Source organism: Ruditapes philippinarum, unplaced genomic scaffold (assembly GCF_026571515.1).
Source record: "Ruditapes philippinarum isolate M1 unplaced genomic scaffold, ASM2657151v2 ctg5873_1_1_1_1, whole genome shotgun sequence".
In the NCBI taxonomy this organism is placed as follows: domain Eukaryota; kingdom Metazoa; phylum Mollusca; class Bivalvia; order Venerida; family Veneridae; genus Ruditapes; species Ruditapes philippinarum.
In genome coordinates, this window is record NW_026866895.1 from 160,115 (window position 1) to 177,145 (window position 17,031).

Here is a 17,031-nt window from a genome sequence, read left to right on the forward strand (position 1 = left end):
TAGTATCAATTTCCACTTATGGACGGTAATCATTAATTGAGTTCTTTAAACGTTTATTGGTACTATTTCAATTGTTTATATATATTTATTGTCACATCATCGAAAGACTATAATACGTATCCCTGGTCATTGAATCTGGGTGTTTCATTTATAATCTTCGACATTCGTCAACACGACTGTTGTAATTTTAAATCCTTTTATATGATCGCTTTCTTGTTAAGTTCTCTCAGTTATTGTTTTTTTAATACTAACCTTAATATATGTTACTACTTTTCTAAAGCAATATGCCTTCAGATGAACAAAAATATTTCTAGAATACCAAGCTAAGGAAACATAAATTGAGATGATTTTTTCAAAAAGTACAAAAGATTCAATTTATATGTAATAATGTTATGCTATTTGTGATAGACGACTTGTTTGCAGTTTTATTTTCACTGCGTGACTAATGCCGTAGGGCTATTTATGCATATGATGTCCTCTTTTTTATACGCCCGTTTGAAAAACGGGACGTATTATGGGAACGCCCCTGGTGGGCGGGCGTCCGGGCGGCGTCCAATTTTGTCCGGAGCATATCTCCTACATGCATGGAGGGATTTTAATGAAACTTCATAGAAATGTTCACCACTATGAGGAGCAGTGTCGCGCACATGAACCAGGTCTCTAGGTCAAAGGTCAAGGTCATACTTAGAGCTCATTGAAAAATGCTTGTCCGGAGCAAAACTTCCACATGTAAAGAGGGATTTCAATATTACTTGACACAAATGTTCACAATTGTGAGGCGGAGTGTCGCGCGCAAGATTCAGGTCCTTGCGGCCAAGGTCAAGGTCACACATAGAGGTCAAAGTTCAGATAAAAAAATGAAGATGTGTATATGGACCATTTAGTCATCATTTATTGAGGGATTGTAACACAAATGGTCATTATCAAGACTATGGCTGTGATACATATAATTTAGGTCAATATATACAAGGTCAAGGCCACTAAAGATGATGAAATATCCAGATTTTGTCCAGAGCATATCTCCTACACGCATGGAGGGATTTTAATGAAATTTCATAGAAATGTTCACCATTATGAGAAGCCATGTCACGCACATGAACTAGGTCTCTAGGTCAAAGGTCAAGGTCACACTTAGAGCCCATTGAAAAACGCTTGTCCGGAGCAAAACTTCCACATGCATAGAGGGATTTCAATATAACTTGGCACAAATGTTCACCATTGTAAGGCGGAGTGTCGCGCACAAAATTCAAGTCCCAGCAGCCAAGGTCAAGGTCACACATAGAGGTCAAAGTTTAGATAAAGATTTGAAGATGTGTATAGGGACCATTTAGTCATCATTTATTGATGGAATGTAGCACAAATGGTAACTATCATGACTACAGGTGTGACACATTTAATTTAGGTTAATATTTGCAAGGTCAAGGTCACTGGAGATGATTAAATATCCAGATGTTGTCCGGAGCATATTTTCTACATGCATGGAGGAATTTTAATATTACTTTATAGAATTGTTCACCACCATGAGACGTAGTGCCCTGCACATGAACCAAGTCTCTAGGTCAAAGGTGAAGGTAACAGTTAGAGCTCATAGAAAAACGCTTGTCTGGAGCAAAACTTCTACATGCATAGAGGGATTTCAATATAATTTGGCACAAATGTTCATCATTGTCAGACTGAGTGCCGTGCATAAATTTCAGATCCCTGCGACCAAGGTCAAGGTCACACATCCTGTGCATATCTTCCCTACTGATTTGTTTTAAGGTTCATTTAACAACACAGTGCCAAGAATAAAAACTTGCTTGCTAGATAACACTTATCCATAATGCCCCCATCTCCATCTAAAGCTTTCGTAAACGGGCGTATTTTGTGACTATGGCACCCTTGTTGATGATTAAGGTGGATTGTTATGACCGTCCGCAACGTGAATAGAACTTATTTTTTCACTTCATCATATTCACACTCCGCGCCGCCGGAAATAGATAACACTGCACTGCAAAATAAACATAACTTTATCTACAAATATTATCAAACCATCTTCCTGTATGTACTTATTTTAAGTGATAATAAATGTATTTCTATTGACACATACAAGAACACAAGTTATTTCTATAATGAATTTAATATTGCTTGTGAAAATTCAGTATCTTTAAAATCATGCATGTTATAATAGAGTCATATTTCTGTTAATTAAATTTGTTTTAAAGAATTCAATGCAAATGTCAAGACGACTGTCTTACATATTTTGATTTTAAAAAAGGAAAAGAAAGGAATAGATGCTATTATAACAAAACATCTTTAAAGATAAGGTTATCTGGAAGCCAATCATTAAACGCAAGTATTGTTAGTTTTGTAATAAATACCTTTAACCTTTTAAACATGTGTAACTTTTTTAAAATCGACTTCACTAATGTTGCAAAAAATACTTGTACTCTAAAATACATATTCACATTTTTCTGTTCGAATTTGTCGTTAATGAATGCTTACTTTACATGCTGCATTTCACTTTTCTTAGTTCGGTGTACTTACTTATCTATATGCAAATTCAATCAACGAACATAAAGGGAAAAATAAAAACCAAGTAAAGATTTTATTAACAAGAAAAAAACAAAACAAAAAAAAACAACAATAAAAAATCATATTTAAATTAAAGTGATGCTTAATACCTTGAAAATTACATTTTAATAATGCAGTTTTAACTTATTTCTTCCTTAATTTAATCTTTAGTTTTGCTAGTTTTTATATATTTTAAGCACACTCATATCTTACTAGGGAACCATACTTTTATGGAATGGCATGACCGCGTTTACATGGAGGATTCAAGAAAACCGCTATAAATCCTTTTACTTTTCATTATCATTATGTCCAATGTAAATATTGTGTTATATTTAAGCCGATGCTATAGAGCCTGAACGAAAAACAGTTAAACCGGAAATAACGATTGCATCAAGAATCTACAAATTGCTGTGTCTTTGAAACAATGGCACGATAATGTTACATCGAAGATTCCATGATCACTCTTCCAGACTTTAAATCCAAAATAAAACACTATTTTAATCAAATAATTTAAATGTTGACTTCTGCTTTATAGGATGGTAGGATCGTGAATCTGGATTTTATCTGCCATTATGGCCAATAAAAAATCAATCAAACGTTTCTGAAGCATATATTATTTCTAGACGGCGCACTGTCAGTTTCCCATTTTCCATATTATAAAGACGTAAAAGACACAAAAATTCATTTCATTTAATGCAATCACCAGATTTAACTAAAACTCCATAAACAATGCCGTTAACTTATAACACTAAATAAATAATGTTTTTAAAAAAATCTGGAAACAAAGTGATCCCTCGGAGAGCATTAATCGCATCAAAATTACAAGAGAATTGCAGACTCGGTTGCAGACTCAAGTTGTTGTGTGTTTTTGGCACGCGCGTGAAGTTGTACATTCAAATACAATATTATAATAAAATGACTCTCATTGAAAATATCTAGCTGATTCTCATTTTCTTGTGCATTAAAACGCATTTCCATTTGACTTATTTCAATAGAAGGTAAACCCTTCATTCATTTAACAAAAACGTCATTCTCATTAAACGGAAAAAAACCCTATCTAATATAGCAATAATATTTTGTTCGGGAATATTTAATTCTGTTTAATATGTACATTTTTCATGTGTGTTATATAACGGAGACATTATATATTACAACATTTTCGGGAATCAGCCATATAATCATGGAACCAATATGATTAAACTGTTGATAAAGATTTAAACCTTTAGAGGAATATTTTACTTTAACCTATATTCATTTTATCGGCAAGTAGAAACCAATGGTAATACACTTTTGAGTAAGTGATTGCCCTGAATAAATCGGTCTCCATTACGCTACCCAGAAGCCTAAAAAATCAAAATTCTATTCCCCTCCACCACGGCAAGTTCAAATGATGTTAAAAATGACGTTTAGATTTTGTGTGAACATGTTTCTCTAGGCTAACAAAAGTTTAAAGACGTAAAAAGTATCGGAATTTGAGACCAAAACCTGCATATGTGACTATATCATCATAATTGTAGATATCCACATTGAAAGTTTAAAATATCTGTACAAAAATAGGAAACATTAGCGACAAATAAAAATAAAAATGAAACGTTAGCAACAATTTAAAATAAATGGGAATTTACAAGAAAACGTATACATTGAAAATGGTGGACGCAAACTCGTATTGACTGAGCCCATCATGTTGATTTAAGCTTAATACGAGCACCCGTCCACTCTCCCTAGCACCCTGTTAATATAAATACAAGCGACAATTTAAATTATTTTTATTTTGTCTTACCTGCATATTTCTACAGGTAATACTTTGAATAAAGGAATAGTTTGAACAGGCAACACACCATATCTAGGTCGTTCGTGGCCGTGTGGTTTAGGTCGTTGACTTCAAACCATTTGCCCCTCACCGCTGCGGGTTCGAATCCCGACAGGGACTTTGGATTCTTTCATGTGAGGAAGCTATTCATTCAGCTAGCTTATGAACGTCGCGCCATATGACCTATGATATGTCGGTTAGACGTAAAACCCAAACAAACAAAACTAACCATTATCATATCTAACTTATATTAAGATGCAGCTAGTGTAAAAATGGTTTGATGTTATATTAAAATAGGACTGACAAATTAACTTTAGACTGGTGGACACTATCTGTTATTTATCATGTCGATGTATCAATAAAAAACACGATATATCCGTTTGCTTACCTTAATAACCTGCGGTTAGGATATCATATTCTATGACTAGCTTAATGTAAGTATTTGTATATTTCAATGTGACTTTCAATGACATGTCTGATTAAAAAGTTAGCGTGATAGAATTTATGATAGATAAGTCATTAGAATTGGTAAATAAGAAATAAGACTTTACTTTAACACGACTAATGAGCAAGTGTGTCCAAATAAAGCGATTTTTTTTTCGATGAGAAATAATGATTTTATTAATGAAGTAGTTATACTTCTGACAGAAGCCCATTGAAACTGTTTGAGGTTAAAAGGCAGCAATTCGAACTTAGATATTATATCTTAGAACTTCGATCTTAGAACTTAGATCAATTTAGACAAGATTTTCCTGTTTCAGTTTTTTTCCAGACCGTTCGTCTGGAGTGTATTTTTGAGGTTCTGAAAAGTTCTTTTGACATGACGACGATTGAAGTTTCGTAAGAAGCCAACCTTTACAAAGTACTAGGTGGCTCTGTTTTTTAATTTTATTTCTTCAGAATAATTCTTGGCATATCTGCCTGGAATATCGTATCTGAGCATGAGGTATTGTGAGTGTCATTTTCCATTCAACAGTATTCGCCATTTTATTATAAGTATCTTAACAGAAGCTTATATTACATTACCATTTGGCTCATATTCACACTTGCACATAGCCATCCTAGTGGTAAGAACTCCATTTTGACCTTTGAATTTGTAGGTTTTTGTATTATTAAATTTATATATATTTTATTTTATTAAATTCAACTTTTTTTTACTATAGATTGAATACAGACGTTACAATTCTTGACTACTTAAATCTTTACTTTTACTTTGAATATAGGCCTTGACCTAAAGGTGACAATGATCCTAAATTAAAGTACTTAACTTAAATCAGTATCAAATCGCTTATAATTGCATCAAATATTAAGTGACCAGTGAGATGTTGATCTAGTAAATATGGAAACACAGAAGGATTGACCGCTAATGCAAATTACACGTACATGTAATTTTATTTCTTTTTTACTTTTAGAAGCTATATGTGATCATATAGTAATGAACAATAAGGGAATATACCATTTATCTGGTGTTCTGAAAACATTGAAAGCAGAATTTTGTCGTTATAAAGTAACTTATACTAACACCAAAAGCATACCTTTTATTTTTTAAATTTCTTTCAAACCGTGGTTGCGTACAATTTGGCCAGTTGTTTAACATTGTTTTACCTTTAAATGTTAATTAAGTTCCCTTATTGCGTTCATGTTAAATTTAAAAAAGCCATTAAATGCTAAACAGACATACACATAAATATTATTAGACTTTGCTGAAATAATTCGGATATACTATTTGAGAGCGAGATGATGCTCAGATTCACGATAGAATGACTCAAATATAGAGTCAAAAATGTGACCGCTAGAGTGTTAACAAGGATTTTCCATATTTGAGCAGTGTGACCTAGTTTTTGACCCCAGGCGACCCATATTCGAACTTGACCTAGAAATCATCAAAACAAATTTCAGACCAATTTCCAGGATAATTGGATCAAAACAGTAGCCACTAGAGTGTTAAAAAGATTTTTCTATTTTTAGCTCCCGTGACTTAGTTTTTCATCTGAGATGACCCATGTTCGATCTCATCCGAGCAATTACCTAGACAAGCATCTTAACCAAGTTTGATGATAATTGAGTCAAAAATGTGATCACGAGAGTGTTAACAATGTTTTCTTTTCATATTTGGGCGGTGTGACCTAGTTTTTAAAGCCAGGTGACCCATATTTCAAGTTGACCTAAAAATCATTAAAACAAACTTTGAGTGGCGGCGTGGCCGAGTGGTTAACGCGTCGGACTAGTAATCTAAGGATTGCTGACCGCGTGGGTTCAAACCCTGTCAGGTGCAAGCCGTTGTTTCCTTGTGCAAGAAACTTTACATTCATTGCTTAGTACTGGTTGGTTCCAGGAACAGATTCGAGAGTGTTTCAATAAGCTTATAGCTTCCAACACAATCGAACTAAAATAAATTTGTATAAATAAAACCAAACTTTCAGGCCAATTTTTAGGATATTTGGATCAAAACAGTAGCCGTTATAGTGTTAACAAGATTTTTCTATTTTTAGCTCCTGTGACCTAGTTTTTCATCTGAGATGACCCATGTTCGAATTCATCCGAGCAATTACCTAGACAAGCATCCTGACCAAGTTTGATGACAATTTAGTCAAAAATGTGACCACTAGAGTGTTAACAAGGTTTTTCTATTTTTAGCTCATGTGACCTAGTTTTTCATCTGAGATGCCCTATGTTTGTACTCATCCGAGCAATTACTTAGACAATCATCTTGACAAGGTTTGATGATGATTGAGGCAATAATGTGACCGCTAGAGTGTTAACAAGATTTTTCTTTTTTTAGCTCCTGTGACCTAGTTTTTCATCCGAGATAACCCATGTTCGAACTCATCCGAGCTATTACCTAGATAAGCATCCTGACAAAATTTGATGATGATTGAGGCTAAAATATGACCACTAGAGTGTTAACGAACAAATGTGGACGGACGACGGACGACAGACGACGGACATTCAACGATCCTAAAAGATCACCCTGAGCTAGCTCAGGTGAGCTAAAAAATGTTGTTTTTTTACGGTATGACTTTACTATAAAATACCATCAAAGAACAAGAACAAAAAACCTCGCACATATTTCAAAACAGTAGTCTTTAATGCAAATGCCCTTTTTGATCAACAAAGTAAATTATAACCAATGAGGCATGGAGATAAACCTTTCCATGATATTGAAATTATCATTCATTTAAAACTTGTCTTATTGCAATTGAACTTATAAAAGTGATTTTGTATCCGTATAAAAATATATATCCACTATTGCCGTTACAACATAGATGACAATGCATATATTTCATGTAGCCAAAAGTATTGTCGCGTGTATTTACGAGTACACTTATGATGTCATTACTAGAGAAAAGGAAAATAATAATGATCATAAAATATGCCATGATATTTGCAAATACTTAACTTTATTTGGTCTTTATAATTTATGAGATTAATGAGAGGTTTTATAGATAACAAAGATAAAAATTCCGCTCCAAAAAGCAATAAAATGAAAACAAAAACCTTTTCTGCATTGAAACTTGATGATAATTAATGTTTGAAAAATGACTCTAAAATGGTAGAAATATTAATAGTTAAGGTAACGTGTAACCAACACTGAAAAGACTTTCATCCTACCCCAATCCTTTGAGAAGATGCATCACTTTGAAATTAGTTTTAATGGAAAAATCAACGAAATAAAGTGATTCTGGCAATTTTGAGATGTACCCTCGTTGTCATGGTAACAGAAAATATAAAAATTGAGTATGCTTTTACAAAGGCTATAATCCATTCAACATTTGTGCCAAGTTTGAACATTATTGAAGCTTTTTTTTATACTTCCACAGCAATTTGAACTTGTAACAGGACGCTTTTCAATGAAAACTGCCATTTTTCTGAAAATGCTCATGAAGAAATAGATTATTTGAAAATGCATGTATATTCAGTCATGAAAAAAGTTTGTACATCTTATGTGAATCACGTTCTAATCAACTCCACTAAACCTTCCAATGTCACATGTAAAATGTTTTCGCGACCTGAGTACGATCTGTAAACATGACCCCAATCGACATTAGGACATTTAAACCATTATGTCATAACAACACTAGCAGTTTTGTCCTAGCAAAGAGTAATTGAATATTTACATTTTATTTCACACCTTATAAAATTTAATCACTACGCTTTCATTATTTGCATTAAGTGATGTTCGAATAGGCATAATTATTGGACACATTGCTATAAATGAAACCTTGTGTATTGAGTTCAAAAATCCATATTTAATCCATATCACAACCCTTACATAGCCTTATTTTCTTTGCTAGTATGCAAAAGGTTCATACAAAATTCATATCGTACCCAATCCAGCCTCGTTTTCATTTTTAATAATATATATCGAACTCTTTTTAGAATTATAGAAACAAAATTATGTCAAAATGTCAAAAAATGTTGGTATGAAATATAGAGGAACTTTAATATGTTAAGAACAATTCTTATTCTATTGCAATCGTGCACAGCTGACAAATCTATATCTGACACGGCTAGTGCCTTGTCTAATATAGGTTATGTCAGCTTTGTACTCGTCCAATAGAATTCAGTATTGTACAAAATAATATATAATAACCTGAAATTATCATATCAATTTTGAAATTTGATCTGAACAAATATTTTTAAACTATGAGCATTTTATACGCAAGAGCAAATCGCGTATTGAAAATTGATTAAATTTAAATTAAATATTCATATACATTTATTTAAAACATATATACAGAAGAAACAACACACGACAAATCTGGACGCCACAGCCGGAACTCAAACCAAGGGTCTCTGCAGCGCAGTGTGATAACCACTGCACCACAGCTGTCATTGGGTTTTCTGCGTGCAAATTGACCTTAAATTTTAAAGTTATTTCTAACTTTGTTATATAACTATGTAAATGTATTATTTTTTATTATTCTGCGCAAATATGCATTGATCTATAAAATTTCTTAAACTTATATTCCTTTCGAAGATTAAAGCCGTCATTTTATAAACACTTGTAAATGTTATAAATATTTCAGTTTATATTACTTCACGATTATAAAGTGTTGTTTAAAGTGATAAATCTAACCAGTTTCAACTTTGATTTAAGACGAGGACGTGAATCGGAATTAATTGTTTATGATTGAAGGTAAGTGTGGTGTGTGTATATAATAATAATTATAGATTTAAAAAAAGAAAATATAAAAAGACAACATAATAATCATACTGTTACGTAATAAAAAACCGTTTTCTTGCATTCAAATAATAAAGACATTGTGGATCTCTTAGAAAAATTCGATGATTCCATTGTCTTGGCTGTCGACAATTAAGTACTGCTAGAGCCATCGCGAAGGTGGAAGTGAGTTTGGTTCTCTTCGTTGTCTATCATGTATCTGTTATTGTAATATTTATTTACAAAAGCATTGCATGCTGTTAAAAGCAGTGGTTGGCTATTCCCTTTAATTACTACAGGATACACAGTTTGAGGTGTTCATTAAACTTTATAATAGCCTAATTTTCTTCACAAAAATATAAAGCCATAAGGCCAAGAGCTTTTATATCTTTTAAAAGGCCTAATTTACCCATTAGTTTGTTCAAATCACGGCCTCTGGTATCAAACTGGCCTCACTATAGGAACATACAAATTTACAACGAGATCTAATAGGGGAAGCTAACAAAAAATTTCCTTCTTAAAAACTGCAAGGCCTAGAGATTTTTTTATTGTTTTTAAGACATAACTTGTTAGACCTCTATCAAATTTGTCCAAATCATGACCTTTGGTTTTAAATTAATAGGTCTATATTTAACCTTTTTTCTAAATCAATGTTTAGCTTCCTTAAGCCGTTGTGTAATACATTTAAAAATATTTTTGTATTATTTCACATAATACATGTATAATGTGATCTAGATCTTACTTTAATCTTTAATTGGTTGTCAAAAGGGCAGACATCTTTAGTTTTGGTGGCGCACAATTTGTTTAGCTTGATCTATATAGGAAAGTAAAATACGAATATATTCCCAAAAAATAATTGTCCGATCGAAATTAATTAATACAGGAACGTTCCTAAGGTGATGCAATAAAAAAGTCCCCTACTGGTTAGAACCCTTCAAAAAGTATGTTAGCGATATCCGAAAATTCTAAATGGCCAATTTCTATAATGACATTGCGGAAAACACACATTTTGATTTCTTGTGTAAATCTTCAGAATGTGTCTGTATCATCGTAATTTGTTAGTGTAATGCAGCCAAATATCGTAGAAACGGAACGTCAAAGTTGACGCCAATATTTCTTAATGATATGACGCGTGCTTTTCCAATCAGCACTTTGCAGTTTTCAGGAAATAAATTAATTATTTGATCTATTAATTATTTGATCTATCATTTTCCAGACATTTGTCAGAATAAGCTTTAAATCGATGTAATATCTCCATTTATAGACATTCAAATTGCATACCGATGGTCAGTGAACAGAGCATGTAAAACATCTATAGATATTTGACAGCGTCCGTAACATTGTCAAACAACAATATATATTCAAATATGTCTTTGTTTGTAAAAGATATAAAACGCAACATGGTCCAGTAGGCTTGGTTCGTTTTTGACTATGAGCCCATACACTTTGACTTTTCATTCTGTTTAACACCAGCAGACTTGTTTTTACACCATTTTAGCATATTTCATGTCTGAAGTACTTCTACCATGAACTTGCATCTTCAATATAGACGAAAAGTGTTTATCTGTTGAGGTCAAGCCACCAAAGATAGTTGCTGATAAAAACTACAAAGTTCAAACAGTAACATCAAGAAAAGCCCAGAATGTAACAGTAATTGATTGTGAAAATGGTCTTGGTCAACAGATCTCTCCTTTTTTATATTTTCGTGGAATCGGGTGTTAAATTCTTAACTTGATGGTGCTACTGGTACAGTAACAAATACTGGGTGGTCTAACTCTGAGACTTTTGATCAGTTCATGAGGCTGTGACAAATAGTTGCTGAGAAAACTGTTACGAAAACTTCCTATCATTCATCATTAATGTTGGAAATCTAACTAAGGCGATGAACTGAATGCATCTTTTTTAATATATTTTTAATAAATAATGAAATAAGCAAACACTTTGTGCGTGCTGCTTTAAGGAAATGATATCATAATAGTGTAGTACTTCAATCGAATGTACATATACGTTTAAGAATTAAGAATTAAGGTGATTCTAGAATGTGTTAAAATGATATCCATTTTTTTTTTTTTGCAAAACTAAATATGGGTATTTTTGTACACATTCATAACCGAAAGTCTGACGACTTTTCCGAATCGTGATTTGTTTGCGCAGTCTCAAATATAACATAATCTTGCGTAACCACCATGGGCTGTTACAATGCATCGGCGTGGATGGAATACTGTCACATGATCCGAATTCTGTATTATGATGCACCATGCGTTTCCAGGCACAAAGTAATAAATCTTAGTACGAAACAAGCAAACAAACAAATGAACGATCTATAAGAATATGGAACATATAGATAAATACGATTTATTAAATAAATAAATACTCTGTAGGCGTGGTAAATGAGGAAAACGGTTACATTCGTACCATGTACTTAAGATGGCTAGCAATATATTCGGTACTCTTGAAAAAAGTTTGTGTTATAAAAAAAACATTGAGCTACGTTGTTAAAAAGTTCAATATGAAATTTTGCATGCATTTAACGTACTAAGATACATGTATACGCGTATATGTCAAGCGCATAACGATGATTCAATTTAATCCATGTAATCTAGCAATTTAAAGAACACATCTTTGGTCTATCTTAAGATTTTTTAAAATGATTAATATTTATTATACTCAAAAGCCTTATGGTTTAATATCCTTTGATTTGGTAAATAATTGTCGCTATAATTTGGTTTGAAAATAACATAATTTCGGAGGTTTAACCACCTGATGATCCTTTAGCTGCATACTGAAGGGAAATCGTATTTTTCTCCTGCTTCAGCATAAAGAAGTTTTGCTGTCGATGCCTAATGTTAATCATTGGCCTTTATGATGCTTATTATCAAATACAGTACAATCCATTATCCCTCATTTATGACCACCAACGAGACTAGGCAAAAATGGTATAAATTGCGGAGTGATCTCAATTGTGGACATTATTTATTACCATGGTCTATTTAAGTCATTTCGTTTCAACAAACAATATATGATAAAATATTGTGATAATCAGTTATTGATTTTGTCATAATGGTACTTATCTATCTTTTCTTCAATAATTGAAGTAAAATAAAAACATGATGATAAAGTTAACTATTCTGTCCATCTGAAACGTGTGAAAACAGACGAAATGGTGTATTACATAGTTGAAAATGAGCATGAGAAAGTAACCGCCAGAATCAAAAATTAGACTAACTATAACAAGATAAGTGAAATGTTATTTCGACGAGATGCTACGTTTACAATTTGTTTGCGAGTAGGTAAGGTCGTTAACTTCAAATCACTTGTCACGCACAGCTGTAGTTTTGAATACTGTTTAATTTTGATGACAGGGGCTTGTTTTCTAGTTATCTTAAAATTAATTGATGAATAGGTTCAATAGATTGGATACCATTAGATGTTTATTGATAGTCAAATACAATAGCTCTTTCACCGATGCGTTTGTTCAAAGCAAAACTGTGCCTCTTTATTTCGTGCTTAAGCGTTGTTTTATACCGTATACTTTATTGTTGCCTCTTTCAAAGATGTTAAGTGAGTCATGAAATAGCGCATTTATAAATAAATGATATCCTTTTTTCAGACAATGATGACAATTCCCGTTTATTATGGTATTATTATCGCTGTACTCTCAAGCCAAGCTTTTGCTAACAATATCTGTAACAACACTTACACTAACGGGATAGGAATACAGGTAAGAAGATATATCAATCACATTACATAAAGGAAGATTATCTTATAGACTTATATTATTTTTGTTACGGTGTCTGCCATCTTATACATGAGTCAAGTGGTTTGAGCCTTTCTTGCGACTGGACCTTTATTTTCCGCGTAACATATGAATAAGTTTGTCAAGAAAGTGAGCGATGTAAGATTGAGTGATAAGATCATATTCAAGTTCCAGCTTAGATTAATTCGATTAACCATCAGCAAATATACTTGTATCGTCCGACACAGTGCTACTACAGTAACACGGAAAACTATTTGAACGATTCAAGTGTAAATCTGCAATATTTTGAAGATTAGTATTTCTCATTTATTGCCTTAATTAAAAAACATACATCCATTTTGCTTCAATATTTTAGTGTTTACCTTGTGAACCTGGTTACATAGCAATAGGCGACTGTCCTGGGAATATAACGCATGTTTAATGTGAGGAATGCAAGGATGGGACATATCAACAAGAATGTGTTACCTTTAACGAAAATGTCAGTTGTAGAAACTGTACAGTTTGTGATGTATATAAAGAGAGATGTACAATATACAAAGATGCTGTTTGTGAGCTAAAAAATGGTACACATGATAGTAGAGGTAATACATTTCATATTTTTAAAGCTTTGTCCGTTAAGCTGTATTATGTCAAAACTACAGAAAAAAAGGAAAAACTTACTGTAGTTAACATAAATTATTTAACCAAAATATCGTTGAATTATTTTCTCAAAGAGGCGTTACATGTAGATACTTAAAATTAGTTACGTTGGGTAAAGATATGTTCTTTTGCAAGGGCAAAAAAGTTCATTAAATAAGAGATCGAAATTTGTGTGAATAATACAAGTTTGCTTTCGATATATAATCTATATTTTTTATATTTCTCCGGTTCAAGGTCATACCTTGCAGTGCATATTTAAGGAACCTTTTCTCATAGTTACATTCTATTATCAACTGGGGCGAATTCTGGAATGACAAAAGCGTTTATTCGAAATATCATTAATTTATTGTCGTAAGATATGTGTTTACGTTTCTTAGTATGAATGAGATGAGTTACAGCAATAATAATTGAAGAGCGTAAAAGTCATTATATATGTTTTCCATTTAACAGATGACAGTGGTGCTCATATGAATCAGAGTTGGGGATGATAGTTGGGACTGCAATTGGTGCTACTGTTTTTATCATTTTAACTGTTGTAGCGTTCTTGTTCAAAATGTAATTATATTATAAAGTTATTTGTAAATTTGAACAATTAAAGAATATTTTTTAAGTAAATGTTAAAAAAGCTTATTTAAGTAAATGTTTCAAAAGCTTGTGATGGTGTTGATGGTTGGGCTGCAATTTGTGGCCTAATCCTTGTCATTTTAATCATTACATACGGTGCACTTAAGAATTTTTTTTTTTAAGTAAGTAAGTAATTTTTATTATAATAGTGTACAATGCCACAATTTCCATTGGCGTTTTTTAACAATGTGTTTATAAATGCAAGTATTATTATTATTACAGTTATTATCATTATAATTGTTATTAATGTCATCATCATATGCCATGTAATTATTATAGTCATTACTTTTATTATCACCATTATCAATATACTTTATCATAATTCTTAAAACTAAAAAAATTTATATTAATTATTTAGATGTCCGAAAGATGATAAAAATTGGATAGTGCCACGCAAATATGGTGTAAAAAACCAAAGTGATGGTAATGCTGATGGCAAAGAAACGGTTATAAGTGAGATAATCTTGAATTCTCCTAAAAGTCAGGCAGGATCAGGTTAAAACGATTTTGTCACTATTATCTTAAAATGATTGCATATTGTAGATATAATGTAATAATTATTCATACACTATACACCGAGATATTTAGTGATTAATGCAGCACCCTTTGTTCGTGCATTTACATGTGCAAAAGCAGGAGGACGAGTGTAAAGCTCGACCTCACTGGCCTAGGGATCATATTAAGTCGGAGAGCTTCTGAAGACTTTGATATACGCAGAAGGATACATAAGCGGTATTATTACACAAAATTTTCGTTTGATTTGATAATTTCGTGTTTTGTGATGTGCTTTCGTGAAGAAATCCCGGTTTTGCTATGTCTTGTATGCGTGGGTGAATTGTCATTGGTCAGTTTGTTTTAATTATGACATTAACAGGGCTTTCATAAAGCAGTCCGCTTTTTACATGGGTTCTTGAAATCATGATAACAAAAGGGCAAAATCACTATATGCTTAATTTATTTTATCCGTTAATGCATGTGTTTCTCTCTGTTTATGTGCCGTTTCAGTCATTGTCTAGAATCAATTAATTCTTATGGGAGGTTAAGTCATTTTATAATTATGGTAACCGTCAAAAACGTTATAAAGAAACAACCAATCGTTGTAAGGAAGATGTTGTGCAGAAAACAAGCATACACAAAAATAAAGGTAGCATCATTAATACTTAGAAATGTGTAATGTTGCAACATTTTTGAATTGTAGACCATAAAATAAAAAATACTTTAAGATAAATGTCCTTAACTAGTTAAATTGACATTCACTTTTAATCTAATAAAACCTACAAAGAATATAATTCTTTTGCTTATCATGACAATCAAGCTAGCTGACTGCAATGAGCATGTAAATGTTAGACATACAGCTAACACCAAACACTTAATGTTATAAAATAAGTTTATTTCATTTGTTTCTAACATGGCGACCAATAATATAAAAATGTATAAAACAATGAATATGCATTTGCGGCTTTGAGAAAGAAACTAATTTTTACAAATTCTTTATAAATAAACTAAATTTTAGTTAAATGGAACCTTTATTATAGATAAATCCAGTCTACATAACGTTGATGGCAATGAATTACCACCGAAATCCAACAAAAATGAAAGGCACATTGCTGTGGTCCGTCCACATATTAAACCAAAGAGCAACGGTATATAAAAATATTTAGCTTTACTAATGTTTATTTAGCTGCATCTTTTAAGTAAGACTATTATTTTATAGAATCAAAAATTTTGATAATGTGATAATGAAATTTAAATACAAATTGCACTCTGAAAAAAATGTCCTTAAAACAGTCTCATTTATTTAAAAAAAAAATGATTCAAATGAACCTGTACGAAATTTTATTAATTAAGATTAATATAGAATTGTATAACTTGCACTGGTCGTATAACTTGAAATAATAAAGACCAAACTCCAACATCGAGAGAAATCAATATCAGGGCTATGCTTTTCCGATCCATAAGAGTATAAGCTTGCTAAAAATACTAAAACAGTCTCTTTCATACCATACTTTATCTCATAGAAAATTATTTAAACTCATAATGTTTCTCTTTTTTTAATACATTCTATATAGTAATTTCACTAGTAATATTTCACAAGGTCTGTTATAAATATGATGATTCACGTTGTCTTTAAGACTGCAAAGAACTTGAAAATTCAGATGACATATTACTACATAGAACAAGGGAAAGTGTTCAAGTAACTGGAGACACCGGGAATATACCAGGTAAGAAATCAATATTTCTTAAAGTATTAACGACAGTCATTTCTTCCCTTTAGTAATTGCATTTTATAGTCTAAGTTTCATGCTTACGCACGTTCACCGACTTTACAGCTATTACCCCTGGTCATCGGGCTACTGGTATCTATCTATCAATTTCCCTGGGGAGTCTTTTAACTCCGCTTCATGCAGCCGACACTTTGGCGCAACGGATTTATACCACACTCGCGGGTACCCATTTACACCTGGGTGAAGTGAAGCAATCGCA

The 17,031-nt window shown here is 32.2% G+C and overlaps 1 protein-coding gene and 1 long non-coding RNA gene across 2 annotated transcripts in view; one reads left to right on the forward strand and one right to left on the reverse strand.

Moving 5' to 3' along the window:
• Positions 1 to 17,031, forward strand: part of LOC132734133 (uncharacterized) — a 122,825-nt gene that overhangs the window by 84,775 nt on the left and 21,019 nt on the right. The gene's annotated exons all lie outside the window — the stretch shown is intronic.
• The window catches only part of LOC132734134 (uncharacterized), a 116,691-nt gene that overhangs the window by 72,966 nt on the left and 26,694 nt on the right, over positions 1 to 17,031 (reverse strand). The window lies entirely within an intron of this gene.